At 38.3% G+C, this 16,567-nt stretch overlaps 1 long non-coding RNA gene across 1 annotated transcript in view; it reads right to left on the bottom strand.

The window, feature by feature from the left end:
- Positions 1 to 15,605: 15,605 nt before the first annotated feature.
- LOC133393347 (uncharacterized) overlaps positions 15,606 to 16,567 on the bottom strand; it is a 59,133-nt gene continuing 58,171 nt past the window's right edge. Inside the window, exon 2 of the long non-coding RNA XR_009766112.1 lies at positions 15,606 to 16,232. This is a non-coding gene — a long non-coding RNA (uncharacterized LOC133393347). The remainder of the gene's footprint in view (positions 16,233 to 16,567) is intronic.

Here is a 16,567-nt window from a genome sequence, read left to right as displayed (position 1 = left end):
TCAGTATGTATAACTTTAATACGTATTTTCCTCACTTCGATTTTAATATGTCTCATTCATCCTTTCGTGCTCGTCTTGCTACGCTAGCTGTCTCGAATCCATCTCTTTATAAAAGTTTAACTTTTTTTTCTCAGTATGAGATTCTGATCTATCCGTTAGTTTTTAGCTTTTATATACGATTAGTGTTAGCTTAGGTTGTTTTTCTCTTAGTGTTAATCCAACAGCCAGACACTTATACTTAACAAAAGACTAAGAATAAATAAACAAATAATACAATTTTCCAAAGTCCAAAAGCATGAGATTAGTTTTAACTAACCGTTAATGTAAATGAAATTTCTTTCAACTATGCCATAATCTTCCCTAACGTATTTGTTATCTGAGGTATCTTTTTTTGAAAGATTATCACGCGCCTCCATCAACAGGTGCTCCTTGCCTGGGTATCGTTTGTTCTAGTCATTGACTTGTTGTTTTAAAATACTCTCACGAAAGCTTATACTCCCTCCGAAAGCAAATAACCGTGACCAAGATGCCGTTATCGTGTCATAATCTTTTCCGATTGTTTTCCCGTCTGTTGTAAGCCAAAGTTGAGATTATTTTTTCACGGTATCTTATTCTTCCATTTGCCTGTCGTTAAAAAAGTCATTTGAAATATGTATTTAATGACAGCCAATGCAGAATAACGATATTAACAATATCTGCCAGGCATTTTATCGAAACAGCTTCGCTCTACAAAAATGGAATCTGTTGTTGCCCCAGGAGCACGCGAGCGTTTGTGTGCCTCATTTGCGTACGGCATGAGTTCAATCAGCAACCAATCGCGCTTCACTTTGATGACATCATTAATGAGCAAACGGATCATTTCTTTAGGGCACCTTTGTCGGTTTGTTTCCACATGTTGCATATCCTTTGTTTAGTTTGAGGATGAAAGCGTACACGTGTCTTGTAAGAATTACATCACGCAGGCATGGCGACGAAACAACACACAAATCCACATACACACACTCCAAATTAACACACCGGAACGGGTGGTGAAGGTGGCACATGTTCAATGACGACCCTCACCGCTCATCACAAAACAAGTGAAACAAAGTTTTTGCTTGGGTGAATGTTTACAATTTTTGCATTCCATTATTCATACCTGTACAAACGTACAGGCATGTCCGCAATATCTCTAATAATGCTATACGCCTGCAGCATAAAACCGCACCAAAACAAGTAACACCAGATAAAAACTCTCTAATCAAGTTTGGTGAGACACTCGCTCGCTTGTGTGGTTTATCACTCGAGTGACGTGTTTCTGCATTTCTCTGCCATTGAGGACAATTGTCACTGCCGAACCGCATGACGTTTTAGTGGTTTGTTCAGCATTAGTCGGTGGTATTTTTTATGCGGTTAGGCGGTTTAACGCTGCTTTCATTTCCCGATATGTTTTTTTTCACAATCCAGCACACACAAAACACTTTGATCATTTCCCATGGACAAAAACAAGTGTTGTATTCGCTCATGTCCGATTGCAGTATAACCAGCTAACACAATTGTCACAAACTTTGTTTCACAAATCCGTGTAGCCTGTATACTCTAAGCAATTATTGGAAATAGATATGCTCTGAGCCTTACCATTTTGTGGCACACATGACTAAGTGGCTTGGTTGATGTGTGTGTGTTTTGTACTTGCCTTGGTTATATTCGAGAGAGCCCATGCCCAACTCTCAAACTCAAGAATTCAACTGGCAGTCATTCCAAACAGTATAAAACCAACCTATTGTAGCCTCTGGTCATATCTTTTAATCAGCTTTTGTAATATAAATTTATCAATTAACGTATGTAGTTCAACCAGCATGAAAGGAAGTTTCAGTTAGATCACCTGGTCCCGAATATCAAGAAGTCGTCAACAAATCATTCAATATTTAATATCTATAATACCTGTAATATATTCTTTTGAGTCGTTTTATTATTTAATATATTTTAGAGAAAATGTAGCAAGATTGAGAAATGATAAGAAGAATTGTACTTGATGTTTTTCTTAAAAATATTTATAATATTAAAAATATTTTTTGTTATAATTTTAATTGTTATATTTTTACATAATATCAGAAAACAATTTTAAAATTAAGAGCGTTTTGTGCATGACAAAAAAGAGACATGAAATTCCAACGGGCTCTTTATTTTCTCTATTTTAGGTCATGGATAACTTACTGAACTCGCATAAGGTGCCAAAGTTTTCTTAAGCGTTCTGTGTTTAAGCTTTTATTACTAAACGTTCAAATAGTTGCTCCAAGGAATGATTAGTTCAAATAGATCCAGGTTCTTCAGAAGACTTTTACTCAGCTCTCCTGACAGCAACGGTTTTACATTTCCACGAGAATTTAGCAACGGGTTTTACCGAGAATTTTATATTTCCACGAGACCGGCTACTAGCTAGAACAGCGGAAACATGACTAAACAGCCTAATAATACAAATACTGGTAAAATAATATAATAAAACACATATTTCGGTCTAAGCTTCAGAAAAAAATACCGATCATCCTTTTGCAAAGCCCATCGATAGGGTTTATTTTAGTTGCTGCATTAGTATTATAATATATTAGTGGTATGAAAATAATTCAACTTTGTATATCATATTAAAGATTGGAATCAAAATAGTTAATCAAACGCTATTCTGTAATTGAATCGACTAGCTTTATTATAATGCTATTTCCTATTAATCAACACTTGTTCATTCGCAATGTTAAACATTTTTACAACCGTCACGCCTGGCTCTAATTTATGTGCACTTCGGCCACTGTGTGGTCTCCGTCTTCCGTCCAGGTTTACCATCTGGAGCGACCAAAAGTAAGGTACACATAAGCTCATTGGATTACACGCCCGCAATTAATGCTGTCCCTGGCACTCATAATTGTACATTACACCGTTGGGACATTTTTCGTGACATATGCGATGTCACCTAGGGTTCGTGTTAAAGCCACAAGCTCACGCAAATTGTTGGCACTAAGCGTGCCAGGATTTATACCCACACAACAAGGGTACACACAATGGCACTCGAACGATGCGCTGGTGCTTGCGTGAGGATGATGCTCGGAACGATTCTGTTGTCTGTTTGATGATCTTCCCTTTCCGTTCCACTCGAACGAAATTTCCGCCGCTCTCTTAATACCCATTCATGAAAAAACATTTAACACCGCTTCAACTCGTTGCATTTTGGTGTCTCACCATCGGAGTCTGCTAAGTCCTTGCATCGTCCCCTTGATAAATCGAATCATCGTTTTCTCGAACCATGGCATGGTCTCTTCTAAATCTCATTAGATGAGAAGTCTCGGTAAAGGGAGTGTATAATTGAAATAGCGAGGTCCGCCTGCGTCGTGGCGGCAAACGTCCTTTCTCACTCAGTATGGCTGTTTTCGGTAAAGCGCACGATAACATTGAAGCACAGTTCGACACGCAAAGTTCAATGTGCCAAAGTGGAAAAGCGAAAACACAATTTTCATTCCAATAAATTGAATACAAAGAACGTTGGAGGTTCCGAGCGAACGTCAAACCCTAGCAAGTCGAAGGCCGCAGCTGATGCGCTGCCCTATCCAAAGGGATTAGTTGGGCTGGAATGTGAACAGATCCGCTGGCACAAACGTTTCTGCCTTTCAGCCCGGTTGCGAAAGCAAAATGGCGTACTGTGGCGCACGTAAACGAATGAAAGTATCAAACAAAAACATGGATCAGTCCTTAATCCCCACGATTGATGGTATTCTGCTGTTGGGTTTTCTGGTGCGGTATCAGGCCGACAGTTCATGCGATAATGGGACAGAAGTTTAATTTCAAACAGTCAGCGAAAGTAAAGCCCATAGATCGTAATTCGGCTCACAAGACTCTTAGTGTTATTACTTTTAAGTTTGTTTTGCTTACTTAAGTGAAAAGGAAAATAATGAACGCTCTAACATCAATCCATTATTTCTCTTAATTGTGTGTTTTTATTTTTCAAACTTTGTTATCCGTTTATTGCAATATTATCATTAGTTAATATAAAAAAATAGATTTTTTTTACTTTTTTCCATACGTCATACATTTTTTATCCGAAACATAAGTTATGGAGTAATGAATGGTTACAATAAAATAATTTACTTTGTTGATAAAGTGAGTCGTTGATTTAATATCAGCCTGACCATTGCTTTATCTCTATCACACTGTATTTATCTCATTAATCTATTCCTTTCCCTCGTGATTTCATTCCAGACACTTCATTGCTGGTAAATATCGTTTACAGGGTTTCCCACGATTTATTGGTCAGTTCCCATGATTTTTTGGTGTGTTCCCACGATTTTTTGGTCGTATCCCATAAATTTTTGGTTCGTTCCCATAATTTATTGGTATTTTCCGATTGGATATCAATACAATTGGACCAAAAAATTCTGGGAAACGACCAAAAAATCGTGGGAACGCACCAAAAAAATATGGGAACCCACCAAAAATTGATGAGAACCAACCAATAAATCGTGGGAAACCCTGTAATTTTCCCTCTAACGCACATGACCCTTCGCCTGACGGTGGTCCAAATGTGTTCCTCCCAAGTAGCAGCTGATCAAGTACCTTTTCAACATAGTCTGAAGTTGGTCCCCGGACGAATGTTTTGGTTGAGTGACTGGAAAAAGGACGTTCTAACCTCAATCGATCCGTAACATCGGTGGTCAGATAGACATCTCTCGGATGAATTTCCACTGTAGAAAACGGGGAATACTTTTTTATCATTTTCTAGTTCAAACGCTGCTCTGTACTGGTCGGCATGATATGTCTGTAGTACAATGGAAGAAAGAAAAATCTCTATTCTCGCTGAATTTTCTTCGTTTCATATTCTTGTCGATGTCCCAAAGGATTCCCCATATTTTTCTATGCGAACAAATGTGTCTCTCATCCTGAATATACTTATTTATTCACACGGAGTAACTTACAGACTGACAGCATACACCCTGGTCTGATGGGACTGATGGGAGCTGATAGACTGATGGTTCGTAGCCTTCTGCAAGGTGTGCAAAACTAACGCTTCCCCAACGGACAAATAAATATCAACTACTATTAAGCCCTTCGTAGTCCATTGCTAGCTTTTTTAACACTTATGTAGTATCGTCATGTCTATCTTTTTTCAACATATCCTTGTACATACAACAAACATGTAATACAGAAGAGCTAACCTGACATGCCACAAACATCAAAATGCTGCATCAAAATTTATGACCATTTCTCGGCCTTTTGTTCTTCCCTATTTCCCACTCGTGTTGGGAACGGCTTATAGGCGGGATTACATTTTACATGATTTATGAAATCCCGTAAAATGAATGTCGGTGTAGGAAATGTATTCCCTAAGCTGTTGAGGCGTATCAGTATGACTCAGGTGCAAAATGTCATTCGAGTTTCACTCTCTTCAATGTTACTCTGAAATGTTAACTCCGGAATATGAAACAAATTGCACGTCACAAGGAACTACACCGTCATGCAATGTTTTCATGCTGAACAATGGAAACTCGCTTTGTGTTACATTCAGTGTAGGTTTAGCAGTGAGCTACGAGTCTACCGCCCCATAAAACAGATAAAAAATAGTAATGACCCTAATTTGCCTTCAAAATTAAATGCTTTATCTACCATGCCAACTTAATGTCTAGTCTTATGGATACCATGAAAGGGAAAAGCTTTGGGTTTACTTTCAAACAAGGAACTGTTGCGCCATGAAACCATATGTTCGATCAAAAAGTTTACAGTGATATCTTTCAACATTCTCCTGGGGACATTACTCGTTTGAAGCGATGCAAAACCATAAAATATCAATTAATCATAACACCATTTAGTGGCGGGCTAATCCCCTCATGCAATGTGCTTAGAAGTTTCCGCAAATAACAAAAAAAGTAGAACCCCTCTCACGCCTCATACAGCCAGCAGAGCAGAACCCAATCTAACAGAAGGCAGAAACCTCGAAGCGAAGGATCAGCAGTGAATCCTTCCACAAATCCTACACCAACTGGTGGTGTTTTTGCACCTACCCAGAAGCAGGGTCACTTTTTTACATGATGATTTCCCCCTCTTTCAAGCAGATCGTGCCGCACCTACCCTACTGGTGCATAGAAGTAAAGTGAATTAACTACAACACACCCGCCGGCACTATCGCTTAGAATACAATTGAATGGCAACATCTGATCGATTTTCGTCTAATCTGTCGTCCACCAGGAACTGGAACTGGAAGCTGTTCCTACTCGGCTGTTCGGTTCGGGAAGGGTGCCAAGCGCATTGTTGATTAATTAGAATTTAATTCATTGAGTGGCAGTCTAGCACTAGCAAACAACCAGCACACAGTTCTGCCAGAACAGAATAACTATCGCCAACTCCTGCCAGTCATCAGTCACGCCAACTTGGTGATGCGCATTGATTTCGAGAGGGGTTGTACAATAAATTGATACAGGGATTAAGTTGTACTATCTCTCCGGTGCTCTCAGAAATATGTTCCATCCATATGAGCGATTCCCTCTCTAGCTAGCAAATGGGAACAGGAAGAAGAAAAAAACCAACGCACTGGAAACATTTCCATTCACCCCAGTGGTTATTTGACCGAAGTGTTCGTTGTAGAAACAATGGTAAATATTTACCCGATTTCACTAGCTCGAATCGACCCCGCTGGAAGGCAATGGCTCGGGGCCAATGTGATGACTCTGTTGCTCATGTTTCATTCAGATTGTTATCGTTTGGTGGGGAAGCGGTGTGATTGAAAAGCTATTATTTTATTTGCCAAGAAAATCGGAATGGTTTGTTGTCCTTGGAATTCTCCTTAGCCAAAATATGACAGGCGTCAACATAACAAACACGTGTCGGGATTATGGATCAAAATTGTTTGTATTGGGTGAGATCGGCTTTCTGAAATGATGGAATGTAGCTTTGAGTTATTACATTTGATACATCTTGTAAATTTATTACACTGTTATGAATTGGAGCTATTGCTCGAGCTTGAATTATTACCTTTGAGCTAATTAAATATTGACATTTGGGGAAAGTAATCAGATTATGAATATGTTAGGATTTTTGTACAGTTTTCGCCGTCGGGTTAATGCTGATAATTAAGGTATGGGACACGTGAAGGTATACTGCAACATTACTTTTAGTTTTCCATTCAGTTCATTCTTAAACTGTTGTTTTGTTCATTATCTAAACGCTTTACATTGATCGTCGAACGTATTTGCTCAATTCAATTCTTCAATTGAAATCAAAACACTTTACCCAAACTATCCGAAAAAAAAATCAAGATTTCATTGTGACTATGTAAACAAGAAACGAATTGCAACCAAAAACACGTATAAGTGGCAGTCGCCGTCTCCATAATCCCGATATCTTCAAAATACTAAAAGAAAGGATTGCAACAAACAAATCAGCAGACAGCTTTAATATAGCCGCATAAAACCGTTGGTAAAAAAACATTATTTGTTTTACATCACGGACACATTTTCAACAACAACAAACTGCCGTCGAGTTTTCATTTGGTTTCATTTGTACTACTGATTTCCTTATCAACCGTTCATGGGCTAAAAGTCACTCTGTGCCTTCAAACACAAAACACCACCACCTTCACCACTTTTGTTGACACAATTTCCAATCTCTCGACATTGAGGCCACGTCACTGTAATGTTTGTACATTTGCTGCTGCTTGAGTATATTCACGTTGGCAGTATCTAACGATAGGAAAGAATATTCATATGACAGTCGAATCTGTGACCGTACCTCCTGATGTCGTAAGTTGAAATTTTTTCCCTTTTTCGAATGAAAATCCTACCCAAACTCCTCCCTTATTATGCCTGTACATAAACGGTGCATGGAAAACGATGAAAAATAAAGCAATGAAAAAGGTGAGGTGAACGCTTTTTATCACTGTCGATGTTTTCGTGGCAAGATTCTGTGATGGTGTATGTTTTTCCGTACACTTCGAAGTTTCTTCGTGCACTGACGGTACTGTTTCTGGTTGTCATACTAGGTTCCACCTTGCTGTGGTACACATGAAGTTGGGTTTCTCTTTCTTACTTTTGCTTGTCGCATAATTCTTTCTAGCATGTGGAGCAGTGCCTCGTAAACAAAACGATCTGTTGTTACTGCTCGACAGGGATCGGCAACCCGTTCAGTTCGAATTATCTATTAAATAAACAATCAATCATTGTAGCAAAATATCTACTTTTATTTAAAATATTAATCTCTTTGATGGTTTAAATTAGACAACTCTAATTTAAAATAAATGACAGTGGAACAATATTCATCATCCGATTTGACAGTTTCGTCCCGGCAGATTGAAATTCGACAATTCGTAACAAGTAATGGTTAGCTTCAAACCCGTTTTTTAGAAGTGGGTTACAATACATTGCATACGTTTCAAAACATCGTATTAAACTGTGTTAATGTTTTTTTTATCATCATTTAAATTTGTTTGTTTTCTAATCCTCTTAAGGCGATGGAACTCTTTAGAATAAGCCTGGAAGGCAATAGCTTTGTTTTTTTATGCAAGCTGATGGCAAAAAAACGAGTTAATCTTTCGGTAAAATATCGCGTTCTTAGCCTCATCTTCTGCTTAAGAAACAAAAAAGGTAAAGAAATGCGTTAGTATCTATCTAATTTTAATTATTATCATTAGTATTATTATTATAACATGTTTTTTTTGTTTTTAACACCATTTTTATTGATGTTACTTACTTTTAGATATGCAAATGTACGTTTAGATAAGAGATAAAAGATGTGAAATGTTTGTCACCAACCAATGCCCTTCCAGTTGCTTTGGGGCATTATTGTAGCCGTTCTGGTGGTAGAGTCGTCAACTCGTACGACTTAACAACATGCTCATCATGAGTTTAAGCCTCAAATGGACCGTGTCTTCATACGTAGGACTTTTGACTATCCTACTATGTGGAAACAGCAAGTCACTGAAAGCCAAGTCCCAGTAGTAGTGGTACAATCATGTCTTTGCCATAAATGCACCGTTATGGTACAATTTCAATGTAATCAAAATTATATTTAAAAAATTAAAAACAAGTTTTCAATGCCCTAAAATCTAAAAGAAATTTGCCTGTTTTTATTTTTATTTTATGAGCGTTTTTTTATTTTTATGAAGGATATTTTTTGACAAAATTGAGAATTAGATAAATGTCCAAAAGCTATTTTTATTTTTGTGTGACTTCTCTTATAAATTGTATTTTGTGAGCATACTTTAAATTTAAATAAATCAACGAGCTGAATCACAATAAGTGAATAAAAATCTGCCAAATTTTAGATTGCCCCCCACTGCACATATTGCCAGATGAACCACAACGTTTGTTATTAGTGTATCTTTTGCAAAGTAAGATAAGTATACTGGAGCCTGGATTTAATTACATTCAGCCACAAATAGATATTGTGCTCAGTTTCTTTGCTTTTTTTAATATTTACCATAACATAATGATCATATTTCAAACAACTTTGATGTTTCACAAGTCGTGGTATAGGAAACGAGCAGCCAAAGTACCAGATTCTGTTCAGTTCTATAAGTTTGATTTCTGCTACGATGAGTTTAGTTCATTTCATTAAACTTTCTATAAGTTTGATTTCCGCTACGATGAGTTTAGTTCATTTCATTAAACTACAGGGCCACTCACGGTCACAGTGCCAACTGTACATACGTCATTACGTACGTATTTTTACTGAATTTATTCAAGAATATCTGTTCTTAATATAACCATGAGACGTTTACTATGCTGCAAACGATAGCCTGGCTTTTACTCTATAGATTTTGCTTTCTCCGTCATGTTATTTTGCTAACTGCCATCACACTACGATGGGTTATGCGCATGCCACTATTTTTGATGGCAATTTTAGCAAAATGCAACCCTGTGGCGGTATCATTTTCAATTTATTCTCCCATAGACTCTTGTCATCGTAAAACGCAACAGCGTAAACTGGAGAGTGAAAGAGCAACACACGAACCTGGAGTTGTTGGAAATTTCTCAGATGAATCGTCGCCATTGGTATTGCTGTTGTTTACGCTTAATGGACCAGATCGGTGGTGGCTGGAGGCATTGAGTGTTTGGCGCTTTTCCTAATTTTCCACATCCTGTATCGTCACCCTTCTGGCCTTGGCAGTGTATAGAGACACGCCCGCGATTGTAGGCGGAGCTTGCGCAATGGAACGACGTTTCCCCGACAGGAATTATGTAGTAGATCCTAGCATGTTGAACTTTGTGTGAGCAACCTCATGGCAGTCGTCATTGTAGTTCGTGCAGAAGAGTAAGAACGATGCAAAAAGTCAGCTTATGTATTGACTAAGAACCCACCGCCGTAAAGAGGGATTACGTGCGATAGTTGCTGTTCAATGTGTTCCGAAAGCATATAACAACCACGCTGGTGGTGTGGCTGTTAGTAAGGTTAAACATAGATCGAAACAGCAAAGCATAAATATTCAACAAAAGGAAGGAGATTGCGGGTCGTGGTTGTTCTCTGCTTTCCATTTAACTTTGCTATTTTTGTTTTTCGTTTCTTCTTTCTTTTCCCTACATTTCTAGATCCGAGATTTGCTATCGGTTTCCACAGCTTTCTACTGCCAGAGCGATCCTTTTTTTGCGACCACTTACGGTTGATGACGCCAGGGCTCTCAATCACCGAACAAGAGTCATTCATCCCAGCCATCCGTGCTCAGCTCATCAAATATGGGTAGCTAAGGTATCCCTTTATCGATCGAACCTGTCCTGTAGAACCGTAATTCGGTCAATCATTTAGCATTTTGCCCTTTTTGTGTTGATGTATTGATTTTTCACAAAAATAACTCAATCCTATCTTTGGCTTTTAAGCGAAATGTGTCCGAAGAAAATTCTTCTTTTTTTGTTCCCAAACTATTCTGTATGGGTTTTGACTGCGACTTTCGGTTGCCTTTGACAGCTCTTCCAAAAATCAAACCAAACACAACATGCATCTGCTCTTTGTATATTTCCACTCGACTTGCAAGCTTGCAAGTCGATCGAAAACGTTCTACCTGAACGTGACTCTATTTGACATCGTGCTGCACTTGCATTCTGGCTGTTTGCAGCATGCAGATGGATTTTTTGTCACTTCCATCTCCATGCTCTAGGAAAGGACAATCGATTGCACTTTGAACGCCGTGTCGTACGAACGAGCGGACATGTGTAATTTGCAAACGGCAGACACCTGATAACTGATGCCATTGCACCTCAGAGGTGCACCTTCTACCGAGCTCGAGTAATTGAGTTTGCGGTGCCTGATAAACTGATTAATGATGATCATCATGATGCTTGCAGCGATCGTTCACTGTTTCGCAGTCACAAAATCTGGCACGACGCTGATAGGACCCTCCAACGCAGAACGTAAACTCCTGTGACTCGCGGTAGGCATACAATTCATTGGAGCAATGGTGCCCATTATTGAGTTCGCCGTTCAGCGTACCACGTGGCCACTCGCGATGTGCTTCCTGGAAATGGACTGGAAAATTAATCAAAGCGACATCAGTTTATTGCGATATCTTTTCTACAATATTCGTGAGACGCATCATTTCAATGGGGCTTTTTTATCGAGGCACATGTTGGTTGAGCTGAAGCATTGCAGCAATGTCAATGTCAAGCCTTTCGAAGACGATTCGAAAGCTCAACGCACCATTCTGCAAAATATTCAATTATGTAAATTAATAACATTTTAATAAAAGTAGGACCATCAGATATAGGCGCATTGTTAAATAAATATATATAAATATCAAATACGACATAGATTCTTAGGACAAATGATGAGGCTTTGAAACGCCGCCAAAATTCTATAAATTCCATCTCGAAACCGTAAAAAAAAGGATTTAATCTATCAGTGTTGGGTAGAATGAGGCCAATGTTTGAAATTTTTTAGGTTTTTGAAATTTGGTACAACAAAGTTGAAAAAGCTGGTTGAACAATGCTTACACATTTATTATAAAAGCAAGATTTTTATCAATCTTATGAAATCTTATGAAATGCTTTAATACAGCATACGCAACGCTCCTGTAACAGCTTCGTACAAATCCCACTACTGTAGTGTTCATGTTAAATGTTTGGTTGGAGTTGAAGGATCTAAAACACCCGAAATCATAGTTTAAAGCTTTTGACAAATGATTCTTTGCTTTCTGTGATCCTTGATTGTGTTTGATTAAACAGAGATAGCAGCTTATCACTTATTTTTATTGCTTTAAACAATCCTAAATACAACCCAATTCCATGAGACATTTCTGTCTTACATACGATACTTAAGATCTTCGTTTAACCTCGTAGAGAATCACTTCTCGTTGGAGTATCAACCACTAATTAAATGTTGGTACCAAAGAGCGTAGTCATTCTCTTGAAACGCCCATTGAACTATAAATATGGTTCCCTGCTCTTCTGCCAGTAAACCCATTTCACCGGTGGCAAGAGCGAAAGGGAAACGATATAAATCTAACCCCTAATGCTACTTAATCTTAGCTTCCGTTTCTACTATGCTACTCTTCCGGTATCACACTGCACGTGATGGAAATTGCTTAGTCACTGAATCATGTCCTTCCTGTGAGAGTACCGTATTCATGTTGTTCCCTTGCTATCAGTCAAATATTAGAGAAACCATTTCCGAGCCACGACATTAGCATTCAGCAACGTGCATAACACAAAAGCTCCAGCAAATCACCATGGCGCCACAATGAGAGGGGAAAAGTTTTCTCCTCCATCATGCAGCCCTACGCTTCTTCCTCGCTCTAAGTCAATGATCATACCGCTTCCTTCCTACTTCTGCAGCACAAACCTATGGTGCCTACCGTGCACGTTGAAACTAAATGGAGACCGTAACGTAGCGCACGTAAATGGTAATAAGATGCAAAAGTGCCATCAGAGAGCTGTAGCTGGCTTAACTCAGAGTAGGGAATTCTCTTTTATCGTCACCCACACTCTCAGCCTCAGTCAGTCAGATACGCCTCACGTTAATGGAATATTGAAAATTTGTCACAGATGGTAAATGGCGGCGGTTTAATCTGATATATAAGCACCATAGAATATAAATTATATATGAAATATAGCGTTCGAAAAATAATTCCTGTTGATTGAGAGGCACGTAATGTTTGTACATAGCCATAAAAGTATTCCATTGAGGCTTTTGAGCAGTGATCACGATATACAGCGATATGAAAGAGCGACTACCCCGTGCTTTGTAAGCAATCTCGGAAAGGACAACGGTTCAACCGTCGAACGAACTCGAAAGCGAGTCCGATGATGATGAAAGACTTTTCCGGAAACGTAACGACCTCACGAGTGTTCAAGGCTAAAGGACATAGTTTTATTGCATCTGTTTCAGAATCTGGTGGACGATTCGCCAGAACGCTATAGCAATGGCAACGACTGTTTCCCGGCATTCCATAGCACTGTAGCTTTTGACATTATTTGCATATCGGTCGTATGAAACGGTGCTATGGTTGGGCCGTTATTGGAGCATATAAGAGCGACGAGAACATCAGTTCAATGAGCAGTACGTACCCACTTCGTTCCGTACTGATGTTGCATACAGATGAATGTTGGTTTCATGTGCACTGAGCCATGTAGGGATTGAAATCCAATAAAGCCACATTGCTTTATGATTGATGGGGCAAGAGGCTTGCTATTTTGTGTCAACTGTGTCAAGAGTAGTTGGGAGTCGGTAGTGCATTGCTTCCGATCAAATTTTCAATTGTTTACCAGAAGCCGTCATACCTAAGCCACCATATAGTGAGTGTAGTTGAGATTTGGCAAATAATGTTATATACCAATCCCATATGTACAGTGTATTAGGTTGGATGAGAATTATAGCTCACCAAATTCTATGATGTCGACAATTCATTTGTCGCTTCATTTGTTATCAATGTATAACCTTAAACTTTGTTAATTTGTTAATTTATATATAACCTTAAACTTTAAGCATTAAATGTATGATAACCTTAAATTGTATAAATGAAACTGTTATTTGTGTTTTTTTATTTCGCAAAGATTATGTTTCGAAGAATTTAGTCTCGAAATACACCAATAGTTCGAGAAATGACAATTAATTACAACCGAAAGACAAAACTTAGAACACATCAATCAGGGGCGGATTAAGCAATAAGCAAATAAAAAAGAATCAAATTCGATCGGAGTGCATTTAATTAGCCTTTTTCATTGAGTCACTTTTGATTATTTAGAGACAATGGCTGGTATTATTGAATCCGTTCGTAGCGGGAACGTACGGCGCTCACATGAAATTCTATGGCAACACATATCTTGCGCCCGGTCCTACAACGCCGCGGTGAATAACTGTAGCAACGATCTAGTACGTTAGGAAAATGAGTGTCGGGACGTACGCCGCCGCTACGAACGGATTCAATAATACCAGCCAATAATTAGCCTTTATCATTGAGTTAATTATTCATTTATTATTTATTAATTGCATGTGTTTTATTCAATAGGTAAAGGTCGTAAAGGTTGCTGCATTATTATTCTTTTGATAGCTAACAATCAACGAATATAAATAATCTGTTCTTGTTCCTTAGTTTGACTTTATATTCAGTGGTTTCCGTACATGTTTGCGTAAGAATTTAATTCGCTAAACACATTGTTTAGGGTAGTTAAGCTTCAGCCCATTTATGGGGGATAGTTCCACGTTGCATACAATCTATTGTGCAATGATTGACAGCCGCCGTCATTTACATCATTGCCAAGAAGTTTGGAATGAGATCCTCTCTCCATTTAAAATGAACAAAACCAATATTGAAATAGTGCACACACCTCCAGCCTTCACGCCAAAAAGTGGTTTGCATCTGAAACTAGAGGCAATCCGGAAAAGCGGAAAAACAAACACTTCAAACCCATGAGACCAGCCACTCAAATTTGTCCGGCAGTCGGTGAATCTGCCCACCTTTGTATCCGTCATTTCCACCAGAGGCTGTGGTTGTTGTGTTGGTTGGGCGAGATTGCGAAGCAAACTGCAGTACCGTTGCTACGCGCAGAGATGTGAAATGAATTTCATCAAATTTTTCTGCTCCTGCGTTTGACGTGTTAACCCTCCTCTCGATCGCCCTCCTTTCAATCCTGTGGTGCAGCGCGTGCCTTTTCGGCTGGCATTTCTGCATGCGCACGGGTGGTTTAGGTTTTTGGGATGTTATCATTTCTTTATTCACACCGTTATGAGCATTAATAGTCTAATTTGATTATGCCATCAAATTTTCTCATGGATCCACAACTGGCGATAGGTACAGGCGAAGTTAGAGCGGAGGTGATGTAGTGGAGGTATGTTTATTCCGTCTAATTGATAGTAAGCATTAAAAATAATAGAGCTTGTGTAGAACTTTTTATGTATATCTTCCTTTTTTTTAGATTATTCGACTATGCATATATGCTTTGAATTTATTGTTATATTAGGGGAGAATGAATATGACGATAGTTAGTTTAAATATAAAAATTATAAGAATTATTCTAATACTTATTCCTTCTACTTTAATTAAGTTATTTCAGTATACATTGCAAATTGTTGAATCTCAAAAAACAAGTAGTGCTTAGATAGCAGAAGTACACATGCATGACGAAAAATAGTCAGTCAGTCTGTCCCAAATGGAATTTGATCCCATCTAATCTTGATGCCGGCTTTTTTATGGAATCGACCACCGGATCTTTCCTATTTTTATTTATTGTTGCTTCTTGCAAAACTAATACTTAAATTAACATCTATAAAAGTGAAAAGTATGTACACAAAAAATAAAACAAACGTTTCATTTTAACAACGATACAAACATTGTTCTAGCTTGCGTTTTCAGCATCTTTTTGCCATTTTTGCCAGATGTTGCCATTTTTAGTCAGGAAACTTTACTTCCATTGAATTGCATCGCTATGAAGCATCACAAATGCCAAACTTAGCTCCACGATTGACAAAACTGTAATTTATGTTGATTGAATTACCTCCCTATCCACGCTTAGAGTGTACAACTTTTTGTGGAATATTCACTGAAGTGTCGAGCTGTCGTCGGAATTGGCACGCGAAGCAGGCACACGATTTGTCGAGCCGCGTGAGAGCTGGTGGCAACTTTGAACTCAACAAATCAAATCAAAATAAATCAAATCACCCACAAATAAAGCTGGACTGATCTAGATGCCATGATGGTGGAAGGAAGTTTCTGAAGTCTTCATGATGACAAGGTATACTTGTGGATGTTATGTTGTTTTTTTTTCTCTTTGTCGGATTGCTCGATCAGCCATCGGCTAGAAGGGTATGAAATGACAAAAAACGTGTTTTACTCGATAAGGTAAAAAATGAACCAATAAAATTCAGCATGTTATACAATTACGACTTAAGATGCCAGATTCGATTACGAAAGAGATTAACATTTGGAATATAAATATCGAACAATACGACATGGCTGATCTTGCCAAATAACACTAAAAGAATATACAAATTTTCTTTCGTAAGCCACCAAAACAAACAAAGCGAGATTTAATGAAACTTTACAGCTTCATGCACAACCTGGGTATACATGATGAATAAGATAGTTTTTCATGCAAGCTAACTTAGTTTACCATGCTTTAGTTTTATAGTT

This window comes from Anopheles gambiae, chromosome 3, assembly GCF_943734735.2.
Source record: "Anopheles gambiae chromosome 3, idAnoGambNW_F1_1, whole genome shotgun sequence".
In the NCBI taxonomy this organism is placed as follows: domain Eukaryota; kingdom Metazoa; phylum Arthropoda; class Insecta; order Diptera; family Culicidae; genus Anopheles; species Anopheles gambiae.
Note: the sequence above shows the minus strand (reverse complement) of the source record. Positions and strands in the feature narration are given on the sequence as shown.